Source organism: Ischnura elegans, chromosome 8 (assembly GCF_921293095.1).
Source record: "Ischnura elegans chromosome 8, ioIscEleg1.1, whole genome shotgun sequence".
Taxonomy (NCBI): Eukaryota; Metazoa; Arthropoda; class Insecta; order Odonata; family Coenagrionidae; genus Ischnura; species Ischnura elegans.
This window is the reverse complement of record NC_060253.1, coordinates 47,639,614-47,653,576: the sequence shown is the minus strand read 5'-3', so window position 1 is coordinate 47,653,576 and position 13,963 is coordinate 47,639,614. Positions and strand designations below refer to the sequence as shown.

At 38.5% G+C, this 13,963-nt stretch overlaps 1 protein-coding gene across 1 annotated transcript in view; it reads left to right on the top strand.

Moving 5' to 3' along the window:
* LOC124163835 (chitooligosaccharidolytic beta-N-acetylglucosaminidase-like) overlaps positions 1-13,963 on the top strand; it is a 47,527-nt gene that overhangs the window by 809 nt on the left and 32,755 nt on the right. The window lies entirely within an intron of this gene.

The following is a 13,963-nucleotide window of genomic DNA, read 5'->3' as shown; positions in this document are numbered from 1 at the left end:
ACAATAATTCGTTAGGGTGTAAGGGAAAGGAAATTTAACATGAAAACTAAAATTCAGCTATTCTCCCGTAATTTTAAAGTAAAAAAAACTCGGTAGTGTCCACCCTTTTTTCATGAGCTGGTGACGTCATTCGAGTTACGTTTAATTAGTTCGTTCCCAGAGAATCACTCATTGAAGAAACGAATCGCCAGCAAGAGTATAAACAACATACAACCAATCACGCGTGGTCACGTGAGGCCAATGCACGAAGCTGAAGTGTGGCTGAGACGCGGGGACGCGCTCCTATGGAGTTTGTGACGTCACAAATTACCTACGACATATTGAACTCCGTCGATATTTCACCGTGAATAGCTATTCAAGTGGGTAAAGATCTAAAAAATGGAAAATAAAGGTCTGTTCATTTTTCAAACAGACTCGACAGTGAAAAAATTGTAAACAAGCACTTATTCGGTGCACTTGCTAACTATGCCATAAATAAAAATCACACATTCAATTTTTGTAACACCAAAATTTTGGATACAGAGTGTAATTAATCGAAAAGGTTATTTAAAGAAATGGTTTATACAATCAAAATACAAAAATAAATGTAATAAAAGAATTGACGTAGATGGTTCAAGCAAAATTTAGCGTAATTATAACCAAAATTTATGTAAATATAAATATAATTTTATCACAAACATTTAACAAAAGAAACTATTACATAAAAGGTATGTCACATAAAGACTTCAATTAGTTTTGTTTAGTTTAAATCTATTAATTAAATATTTTATTTGATATTTTTGCACCGCAAAATTAATTTTTAATGCTTGACCAGCAATTGCACCTATTTATTGTACCTCTCATCTTTTTATATTATAAGCCTTGAAAATGAAAATATATTTCCGAAACATATGTTCATCTATGAAAGGCCCTAAACCTCAAGAATTCGTAATCATAAAAATTAAATCAGGAGGTCAAGAACAAAATAAATATATTTAGTAAAATTATATTTATATTGCCTTTATAAAAGTATAACTAACAAAGGTGTTGATTTCCAGCTGAAGATAGCTTTTGTCTCCACGGTGTATACTTCGGTTGAAATGAACTTTCACGAAGACGGAAATGTATCAGGATTTACAAAAATTGCATAAGTATTTAGTTATCAGTTTTCATTTCCTATAACAATAAAGACATTGGGGTTTCGATATTGGCCTCTGTTTTTGACAACTACATGTTCATCTTGTGAATATTTATTTTTCAGGCTAGTAGTAATTATGGTTACCTCGCAACTTACAAATAAAAGGCTGACAGTGACGTCAAACAAGTACCCATCACCTACGCTAGTCGCGTGCTTCCTTAACGCCACTAGACAATTCAACCATTTTAAATGGTTTCAAAACTCGCATTTGACCATTCACATAGCCACAATGTTTACAAGATTTTGTTTTTCCCCCAAAAAAATAAATTCAAAGAATTTACCGTGGTTAACTTTCAATTTTCATATTATAATTACTCGATTATCATGGAAAAAATAGGTCTGTGGCCTACATGTGTTAGTGAAGATTTCACGCAGATAGTTTGGCCCACCTCTCTTCATGAGGTAAAATCGTAAACGAGCCTTTCCTAAACGAACCTTTCGCCTAAAGCTGCAAGTGTTTCCCAGCCTCTAGATACCAGAAAATATTTATTTGAATCCATGGTAGGCCACCTTGAGACATCTTGAATGTTAAACAAAGATATCGTTCCTCCCACTTAACTTTATTTCACAACTCTACTTCACGTGTTTCGATTGGCTTGCAACTCATCATCTCATGTGATTGCAAGCCAATCGAAATACGTGTAGCAGAGTTGTGAAATACAATTAAGTGGGCAGTACGATATCTTTTGTATCCTTTAATATACTGTTCCTCGATATCTCACCGGAAAAACTTGACTTTATTGATATAGTATTTTGTATGATATGTGGCATGATAGAGTGGAAGTTTACAGTTAAATGACACAGTTCAGTATGAAATTCACATTTCACCTGAATTTTTAAGGGCATGAGACGTTTCGTTGCTATAGCAATATACCCATTCTAAATAAACGTAAAAGTAAATTATGTTAGTTACGTGGAACATGCAGTATTTCCACTGAATTTATTATAGCACGACACATACCTTTGTTACAACAACATTCTCATTGTCCCCTCAAGTGTACCTTGAGATAATACCTATCACTATGGACTGGTAAAAAGTAAAAATGGCGCACAACGTCCACTTCCGGAAACCTTGATAACTTCGAGACGCGTTTCCCCATACACAAAAATGCTCTGCGTATACCTGAAGCAAATTTGTTGTATACTATATTAAGAATAAAACATGAATATACGATGAATGCTATATAGTTGCATGATGTATACTATGAATGTTAAATAGTAATATACACTCTATGTCTTGAAGGAAGGCTGAAGCCGTTCCGATCCTCCAAATATGGCTGCCAGGTATTTTAAATGGGAAAATGCGAAAATTCGGTTGAAAAAATAGCGCATTTAGAGGTGGAAAAACTGCCGTGCAAGATCCAAGCAATTTATCTTCCAAATCGTTATTTTATCCGAAAATTATGAGATGAGAAAAAAAATTTAGATGGCGCGATTTCCCATGCAAATAAACGGAGCGCAAGTCTGGGGGTCCTTCCCTTGATAGCCGGATGCGCAATTTCTTGGATTTTCCTGGGGAGGGGGTATCATCATCTATATACTATAAAACCCACCTCCAACCACTCATTTATTCTAATTTTGGGGTGCAGGAGACGAAATCGACAAAAAGGCATACAATCGACCCCTTCTGGGATCGTCTGGAACCCTGTGAAAAATTGTAGTGACACTAAAATTACTGTTTTCTTTCGATGAAATCAATGCAATCAATCCATTTCTCTAGTTTTTGGGGCATTTGCGTTGAACGACACAAGATATGACAACAAGTCATTGAATCGACCCCCTCTATAACCGTCAAAAACCATAGGAAAAAATGTCGAAAGATTTAATTTTATATATAATAAAGTGTTTCCCACTGCCACTACTTTTTGGGGCCAAAAATCGATTTTTCAAAACTGTCATTTTTCGAATCTAGACCATTTGATATGTTGAGAAACCAATTTTTATTACCATTGGAGCACTTTCAATTCTGGCCAAATCTTGAAATTCACTATTTCGCTAATTATTATCTCAACAACGAGGGAGATATGGTGTTGCGTCACAGGGTTCAAGTAAAATAGTAAAAACACTCATAGCGACCGGGCCGCAAGCCTTTTACGGGTGATCTGAGATGGGCAGAGCCTCTCAACATAAGCGCGGGCGAGTTCCACTATTTAGAGTTTAGTGCCGTATGCAAATAAACGATACATATCGAATCGTAACACTTGGCAAGCTTGTTACTTACAGTCATAGCGGTCGTGCATCGTTATTTGAGGATTATTTCGACAAGTCTCCAGCTAGGAGGGAAACGATTGCGAATAGAATTTACACGAAAATTCAAAAATTCATAATTCAGCATTCTCCCCTCCTTTTGTTCTCCTCTTACGCTACACTTCCAGTACATTAAATTTAAAAGTACATTCATACTCATGAAACAATACTTTTCGAGATGTAAGCGACGATAAATACCAGAAACGCCTAAACGTCTGCAACCCGCAGCGCAATCATAGATAGACCCTTATTCTCCATTGCTACGACGTAGAGCACCTACACCGTATTTTTGTGCCGTGGGTCGCATTTTAGCCGTTTTCCGTCGCTAATATCTCGATAAGTACTGAGCATTGGCGGCTGAAACAAAAACTACACCTCAATGGTATCCATTTTCTATCACCTATCAACATTTGAACGAGATTTGGTGGTGAGACTTGAGGGAATTCCCTTATCAGTCTCTTTTATCTCCCTCTCTGACTATAAATTCGTCGAAGTCAACTTATTTTTTTCGCGAACGAGGTCCGGCCGTTGACACGAAAACTGAGCCAGAAACATTCGCGTGAGGAACGGCGAGCTTCAAGTTCAAGGAATCAGGTCATGCGTTCGCATATGTGTCTCGGAGACCTACCATGAATGAGTATTAGAGAGGGAAAAGAGGACAATCAAGATGGCAGTGAAGCGACATACCCTTCCTTTCCCACACCCTGTGTTTGCACGACTTGAGGCGGTAATTTAAATATGTGAGCCAGCAATATGCAAAGAAAACTCAATTGGCCGTATAATGTCTCCCACTTTTCGTTCGCACCTTGCAAAAAGTAAACACTGTGTTGGTGTTCGGGAATGGGGATAGTTTCAGGACGAAACCTCTGCCTCTAAAACAGAATTTCCTAACTCACTTGCAAATCACGTGCACACCCAATCCAATAAGCTTTGTTAAACACGCCATGTATACCTACGAGGGGCGTTCAACAAGTAATGCCACACATTTATTTCTGAAACAAGGGTTGTTTTATTCATCATTCAAATACACCATGCTATTCATCATTCAAATACACCATGCTATTCCCCATTCTTTCAGTTACACGACACTATTTTTCAACGCAATCTCCATTAAATGCTGCGGCTTGACGCCACCTTGAAAGCAGGGCCTGTATTCCTTCATTGTACCATTCCACTGGTCGATGTCGGAGTCAACGTCGCACTGCATCAACAACTTCGTAGCGGCAATGATGAAACACGCGTTGCCCAAGGACTCACAGAGCTTTTGCCCTTTGCCAGATCACTGTAGACATGCTACAAGTGCCTATGAACATCTGATATACCCTGGTTTTCCGCCCAAAGAAACTCAATCATTGCCCGTTGATTGGAACGCATCTCCGCTACAGACGTCATTTAAACAGCTCAGTATAGCACGATCACTTATCGGAAGTAAATGCAACTGTACGAGACGAAGCGGGGATGTTAGAAAATGTTCCACAAGAAATGCCAAATTTTTTCAACCAAAATTCGCCGTGAAAAAATACGTTGTTTTTCTCACTGAACTCACCTCACGGCGTTCGATAAGGGAGAAAGAGAAGACGAAAACTTCATAAAACCCTTAAGAAGAAAACTAAGAAAAAGGCTATAGAGTGAGCACGCGTTTTACGGCGCAGGCAAAAAAAAAGTTTTTCATTAAAACGAGGGCTTTGGGAAGGAAAATGATCATTTTACAAAATGGATTACTCGTTATCGACGATGTAATAGAAAGGGGGGCGGAATGACATTAGACAGAAGGGAACTCCTCATGCGCGGGGGTACTAAGGACCCAAGGTTGCGGTAACCAGCCCCTTTGGCTGGTCCATCCTACGCGTCGGTAACGCCCAGATAGAAATGTTAATAGATTGAAATAAAGTCATAAAAGTGAACTAAGTGGAAGGAGGACTTTCCTTGAGCGTTCAAAAACCGCCCACATAATAATGATAACAACAACACACCCAATCAGGCATACGAGCAACCAAAACATATACCTAACAAACGATGTCGAAAGCATAGTTTCATCTACATCTTCATACTACCCTGCACGCTGCCTCAATAGGCATGTAGCGGGTGTAAGGACCGTTTACAAATAAAAAGAAAATTCTGTAAAGAGAATATGCTTAGCATTTATTCAAATCCTTCATTGTTCGGTGAAAAACTAAATCCCATATCTATCTGTTCGGCAAAATATCTCTCTTAAATTACCTCTTCTGTCGGAACTGGAAATATAGTGGGGCTCTAATTTTATGTTCTCCGTGTCGCTCTTAAAATAAATCAATTATCAATTGTTCAAGCAATCTAAGCCTACTGCGCAGCCTTCGAGGCTCTAGCGACTCCCAGCCAAATTGGCTTCACATCTGTGTAACGCTGTCTTTACGCCCATAGCCGTTTTTGACGAATCACGCGGATTTCCGTAGTATTTGATTGAGTCAACGAATTCATTCTTTCTGCAGCAGATCCCGTATGATCGCTCAAGGTGAGACCGGACGAGTGCAACATAGTACCTCCCTTTGACTTTTTCGTCCGAAAATCTTCCCACAATACGCTTGACGAATATGAGCTTCTTTATTTTTTCTTCCTCCATAGATGTCACAAATAACACACATGCATCAAGTTTCTCTATTTCAAATAGATGTCTAGAAAGCACCCCTCAGCATGCGCGGGATCCGATTCGAAGCAGACGACGCCAGAAAATACCTCGCCACCAGCTATACGCTATACCTACGTTACATTACGAATGTGCTTACGTTTGCTGCAACGAACGTGTCCCAAAAAATGACGCGATCAACGCATGAAGCAACCAACGAAACTAGCAGTTACTGACATTGCTGATTGACAGCGGTTGGCGCAGCTGCTGCGTCTAGAAAAAATCCATCAATAGACAAACGGCCGGAAAAAGTAATAATGAACTTCACTTTATCCTAAAAAGAAACCACATGGCATATAAAATCTGCTCGATCGTTTTCAAATTAACCGAAAATGCGTGCGAAGTTGTGCCTACCAGCTGCGGGCAGCCTGAACGATAATACGCAATCAAAATATGTAAGACAACGAGAGTGTATTTATTCCCCCACCCCCATATTTTGGCTAACAAAGCGGCTAATACGTTTTGGAAGAATCATCCGAAATTGCTGCTGATATAAACAACTAGAGTGCGAGAGAAGACTGCTGTATACAAATCAAATACACGGCGGCCTATTTCACTGTGACAGCGCCATTGTCGCCCATTGATTCGATTTCTTGATCGGCATTATTACTCTGTAAGTCTCAAAGTAATGAAACGCACTAAACAGCTTAGGAGGAATGCACTGTAAACAGAAACAATATTCGTCCATGCACTCGAGAGATGAATGATTACGTTAACTTATGATTATTCGTTGATTATGTAGATTCACAGATTAACTTCCGACAGATGGCCTTTATACTCGTAGTTGCAACGGTTCCATTGTGATCGCATCTTACTATTGAACAGTGATAAGTACGGCGGTATAGTGCCGCTAATAAGTCCCTCGATAATAAAATGAGAATAACAGAAACAGTTGAGGTTGCAAGGCAGCATCATTCCTGGCACACTTCTAAGCTCCTCCTTATCAGCTCTGTACTACTTCAATCCTCTGTATTAGCGCTGTCGGGAGACTCCACCGACAGTAGTGAGAAACACTGACACTACATTATAAACGCATTAAAAACAATAATTTGCTTGGATATACCTATTGGATTTCTGTACTTTTAAACCGTTGCCTGTAACATACAAATTTCATTTTAAATGTATGACCTTTTAAAGTTGGAATTTTATTTATTTTTACATCGCGAAATGAGCTCTACGGCCTCGATAATTTAAAAATTAAAGAAAGGATCTCCAGTGGGCGTAAGATTTGGCACCACTCGTCATACCAAACCCAAATTGGCGCCAAATTTTATGGCCATTGGATGCCCTTTCTTTAACTGTTAATTTTATTTATATGGCTGATAATCGACAATGAGTCACGTGACAGTCGCGAAACAAGTGCAACGAACAACGAACTTCAAGAGTGAATAAATAATAATCCGCCCTCGGCATCATCACGTCATCCAAAAACCCTTCCATTAAGTCTGTCTCGTTTCGTTTATATCATCCGACCTACATGACGTCTCAACACTAGTGTCATGTCGAAGTCATGCCACTGCACCTTGAGCTTGAGAGAGTAGCTTTCTAGTAATAAGACGCCAGTGGGGCTTGCTCCGAAATCGCTCGCCTAGCGACCATTGGTACGCCACTCCACCGCGCCCAGGGGAAATGGGGCGGACGGAAAAGAATAAATATTCATGGCCGCTTGGAATTCGTAGACGATGGATGGAGGTCGAGAGATGCTCACAATACTAATAGAAAGGTTATGAAGAGAAAGGTTATGAAGAGATTGGGAAATATCTTTCTTCTTTTCCGCATAAAACCACACAATAGTCTGCTGTTAAGGTGCAAGTTAATAGGCCGAATCATGATGCACGATGGTTCTATGAAAATTATCGTTGAAGGACAAAAACTGCAGAGGAAGGCCTTGTATGATAAACATGGAGCAGGTGACGATGGTTGTAAAACAGAAGAATTGTGAAATCATTTAAAGATATGCTGACGGGAGAAATGAATGGAGAAATGGGTCAAACTAATCTAAGGTTCGCTAATTGATGATGATAAAACCTTTCTTTGGGAGCTTATATCATTACTTACGATAAAGATAATCCTCAACGAGAAAGTAGCTAATTGAGTAGCGTATCGACGGAGAATGGATTCAAAGGCGTCAATCCAATTAACGAGGAAGATCGAGAGGGTCCAGTATTCCACCGCTACACTTCGGCCCTACATTAGTTATCATGCCTGAAATATCATTCCTACGTTCCTTCACTCAACCTTCCCACATATTTCACCCCCATTGTTCATCTACATGATATACAGCGTGCCAGATATAGGATGCGTATTTTTCCACAAAATTCACTCGGCTACATATTAGTGCTAAAACAATAATACGTGCAACAACATGGGAGACGTTAGGCCTCGTAAAGCATATACCATTCGTACCTTTACCTGAGACAACATTAACGCCCAGAGCTAAATGTATCACTAACTTAAGAGTGTACTAGAAATGCTTAGCACATGTTTACATCTGGGTGAATTCTGTCGTAGTCTACTATCATTCTCGATAAGAATGAATTTTGGAACCTCGTCTTTCTCGAATCTACTTTCCTGGTTTTGCATCCATCGTCCAAACTTGGGACAGTCAAAATATCTTTGACTTCGTCTCCACACGCTTCATCCTAAAACTTATTTAAGAGATTTATTGAGGACCCTAGGAGCCAAGGGGTACCAGTCCAATTTTTATAATTTTGGAGATGAGTGCAGATAATAGTTTGTGGGGTACACAATATTGTTGTAGCAAAGATATACAAGTCAATCACTGATAATTATATGTTTATAGATGCATACGATTATAAATTTATAGCCTATTCAATGCAACATACGATTTTCCGATGCATAGTTATTGACAATAAAACTACCGTGAAGGCAACCCGTATACAACCCCAATACCCTAGAAGCAAAAGTCTGGCTACAAGCCTGGTAGTTTCCATGGTCGACCATAAGCACAACTCGTTTCACTGCAAAGTAAATATACGCAAAGAAAAAATTTAATTAGGTTTTGTTTACAAAGAAATCGTATATCTCCCTCTATTTTACCGCTGCACGATCGCTTGATTACCAAAAGTTCAGCCGGTGTAGTGTCAGGTGTAATCTTATACGGTACTTTTCGTGAGATATTGACCTAGACCTTGATACGGAAAAACCGGCGAGCAGGAGTAGTTGCAGTAGTTTTGATTTTTAGGGTGCGTTGACATCTGAGGTCATTTTCCACCGCACCGTATCTTATGTTAATTTTTTTGGCATCACCTCATACATTCGATAAAATTCGATATTGCTGATTTTCTCAATTTGGATATTAAAAGAGAAAAAAAATTTGCAACGCGAATTGTATACTTAGATTTTGTTCAGAAGACCAGTTATTTTCAAAAATATCGGTAAAAATGACCCGTCTGAGACACTCATGGTCATTACGCAGCATGTCCTTTAATCCTTCTACAAGGCCCACCCTATTACGCCATACCCGATACAATTCACACCCTGTCCGGTAGTGTCCGCAAATGTCCGCGCCTCGGTAGCTTAACTGGCTAAAACACTCGACCGGAAATCGGGGGATCCAGGTTCGAATCCCGGTCAAGGCGAATGATTTTTTTTCTCTGTGGATCTTTCGCACCCTGTCAGGAAATGTCTCACACTGATTACAGAGCCACATTCGTGACGATGAGCCGGGATTTTCTCTTCCATGGAGTGAGAAGAATGGTGCAGTGTCCTATCCTCAATCGTGTGATGACTGCCTCCTCTCTCCGCGTACTGACAGAAGAGGCCAACACTAATCAGGAGAGCTGGAACATTGAGGTCCGAATAAACGAGGCTCCACTGTAAATCGAAAAATGGATTGGATGATATAAAGCCCATGGGCTAGCGGTCTCCTCAGCGGATGCATCGCGGGTAGTCGCTAGAATGTGAAACTATCGTGTGGTGGGAAGGGCTTGAGGCCAAAAGCCCTGCCTATGTGCCTCGCGAGAGGGCTTGATACACAGGAGGTGCTGTTCTTATTCCCCGGAGCGACTTTGTTTTTTTTAATTTAACATGAACCGGCAGGTCGGTTCCAAGAAAACCCGAAACCGAAACACCGTGAAAACCGCACAGCCTTCGGCATGGATCTTCAGTGAGTGGTCCACTGACCCATTGCAAGAGAGAAACTCCTCTTTTCCTTGAAGAGTGGGCGTGGTCCCCACTTGATGTGAACACGTGTGGCATTCTCCAGAATGCAGACAGCGCTTATAGGTACTTAAACCTATGGAATATATCGGGGTGAGCAACGGTATATCGAATCATCTAATCAACGGCGCCACTTACTAGGGTTACTCGTTGTATGCTATTCTTTTAACACGTGTATTTTTTGTTCATACCATTTTCTCCTTTTTTCTTTTTCTTCATCTTTGACGTCTTTGGAAATTTCGCAAACCTTGTAATTGAAAATTTGGATCATTTTTTTCTGTAATAGCACCTTCCATCGAGTTTCGTAAATCTTTCGACACCTGAGATATCAACATTCTCTTATCTAAATTGGAGATGATTTGGGTTAGGGGACATATTTTGTTATGGCTTAAAAGTTATCAATGCAATAGAAGGATGAGAATAAATGTGGTTCCTCAAACGTAAAATATGTGGTTCCTCAAAGATATCCTTGAGCATCTCCCGTTTTATAAGCATGACATATCTTCAGTTTTTAATTATAGTTAAACCGTAATGTATGCCGGTGAAATTATGTTAATAATTACTCATTAAAATTGAAAGGCGCCATGAAAGGAAGGCTTTAAACAGGTTAAATTTACGGTATGATAATAATTTAGCCATTACTGAAGAAAAAAAAATCAAATGAGCATATAATCTTAATTAACATGACGAAAAAGAAGATAAATATAAAACCTGATTCCCACACCGATATTCACGATAATAGCATTGTTTTTATGCCTACAGTTGTCCAGTACCAAGCCGTCTAGAAAAATATAATTATCTTCGTGTGATAATAGATGATCATTTAAATTTCCCTTTTCATATGGACAATAATAGATAATTTAAGCTTAAAAAATATCTGCGATGAAGGTAAGATTAATAATTTCTCAGAATATGGTTGAGAGTATTCTGAAAATGAGGAATTGAATCACATTTAGGGAAATGGCGTATGATATACTATAAACAACTATAATGAGAAACCAAAAGAGGATTCCGAAAGTCTTTCATCTGAATGGATTCTTATACTGTAGCCTAAAACAGCAATGTGAAAAATATAGATAAATTATTAAAATGTTTAAGCATAGCAGACATTTTTTGTAGAAAAGAATACAAAATTTCGTGTAAGAATACACATTGTATGATTTTAAGAAATGTTTCACTGCTGAAAACTTATGATTACTATCATTAATATTGAAGTGGTTGCTCAAACAATTAAAAGTGGTTGAATAAACTACTTATAATTGTATTCCTAAGCACTTATTCAATTTTAAATGATTTCCAGCAATTCAGGCAGAAGTTAAAGATTGGTTTATTGGCAAAATTAGGAATTTATAATTCCTTATACTTCTGCTGATGTATTTAGGATTATTTTTTACTTATGTAAGAATGTAAAATTTACAATACCCACTATTAGATGTGTTTATAACTTGAAGCTGTGTAAGAAAAATGTGGAACATTCTGACAAGCCATGTGGCTTCAAAGACCAAGGATATCTACATACGATAAAAGCATATTAATTAATTTAAAAAACTATCTTTAAACAATGTTTGACCAGCGTTCCTTTGTGATAACCTACTTTGCTTTGTTCTAACCTTGCATGGATATACTTGTACTATATTAATAACAATCCATAGGCATGAGAGTGTACACTGTGCTGTGGTCTCGGGTTGAATGCAGCCATTCACGCTTGGATGGAGTTCACATGAATCCACCTCCATGACTGTGCACGCATTTATTGTCTTTGTTACCACCTGTGCGTGTTTTTACAACTGTGCGGTGTGCAAGTGGGCATACAGTTACATGCTGTAGGCTGGCGATTGATACCCCCCCCCCCCTGCCAAACACCCGAGAGGTGGCTCGCTAGGTATAATGTAGATGTAGCCTACAATATACAATGGGCCTGTTAACTCATTTTTCATTATTGTCGATCATGATAGTTTGAAAAATTAAGGGTACCATATTATTTTTTTCCCTCTTCTTTTCTTGACCTTGTTTAATACATTTAATAATATTTCTTGGAGTTTTAGGTCACTGTAAAACAAGTTATAGCCAACGTTTCGATTTATTTAAAATCATCCTCAGGGCTATGAAAGAGAAAACATGAACAATATAAAATACAAAGATGACAACGATATACAATATTTTTACATAAAAATGTTACGATCGCGTTTTTTATACAGTAATATAATTTAAAGTATAGTCACCGCTTCACGCCTATAAAGGTACTCGTACTTATAGTACTCGTACTTACCTTCGTGCATGGACTTTTCGCGGTTCATTGTTCACACCCTCGTGAGCGATAACTTCCCTCTATAAAAAGTACTCCCTGAACGAGTTAATGAACCATAATTTTAATGAAGTCAGTAATTTTAAAGTAATTTAAAACTTAGGCGGCAGCTTTTACATTTTTCGTATTTTAAACCAAGATGACCAGATGGCGGAGGTCCCATTCCATCCCATAAAATGTTGATTTCCGTTGCCACCTTGGTCGCTTTTTAATCTGTTCTCAAAAATGCCCGCAGCGTGGCATTGAGTACAGAGCCATCCACTTTTTTCCAATATAGTATTTATTATTCGTGATAGTTATAGTATCGCATTTATATTTTTAATTACGAGGAATAGCATTTAAAAGTTATGAATTTCATAGATCACATCATCAGAAATAGAAAGTTTAGTAAACAGCCGTGATTTTAGCTTATTTTTCCGAGGAATTCGGATTGGCTTGGGACAATATAGTATTTATTATTTGTAACGGTGATGGTATAGTATTTATATTTGTAATTGCGAGGAATAGCATTTAAAAGTTATGAATTTGATAGATCACATCATCAGAAATACAAAGTTTAGTAAACAGCCGTGATTTTAGCTTATTTTTCCGAGAAATTCTGATTGGCTTGGGACAATATAGCATTTATTATTTGTAACGGTGATAGTATAGTATTTATAGTTTTGTAATTGCGAGTAATAGCATTTAAAAGTTATGAATTTGATAGATCACATCATCAGAAATACAAAGTTTAGTAAACAGCCGTGATTTTAGCTTATTTTTCCGAGAAATTCGGATTGGCTTGGGACAATATAGTATTTATTATTTGTAACGGTGATAGTATAGTATTTATAGTTTTGTAATTGCGAGGAATAGCATTTAAAAGTTATGAATTTGATAGATCACATCATCAGAAATACAAAGTTTAGTAAACAGCCGTGATTTTTGCTTATTTTTCCGAGAAATTCGGATTGGTTTTGCAGTCAAAGACATGAGTGGCGACTTTTTAAAATACATTTTCATGCAAGGTGGGTTTAAACTGGTCTGGAGGCTGACTTGAGGATCCTCAATAGTAAAATTCTTGTTTTAAACTTTCGATAGAAGGGCTAAATGGGGAAGATTCTTTATAGTCGTAACTTTTTTTTTCTATCAAGCGAATTCTATTAGGGGATCGGGTTGGTATGGTGGCTAGAGTGTTGGATTCCCACCAAGCGGTGGCAGGAAATTTTTAGACTGCCCGATCCCTGCTTGAATGTTGTGTGGAGGATATTCCAAGCGCAACGCTCCGTCCGTCGGATGGGACGTTATGCCGTGGTCCCCTTGACGCCTTTCGTTAAAAGCAGGCTAGTGCCGACGCTGGGTTTCTCTCCACCCTTCCCTCATAGCGCAAATGACCTCAGCTGTCGGTCGC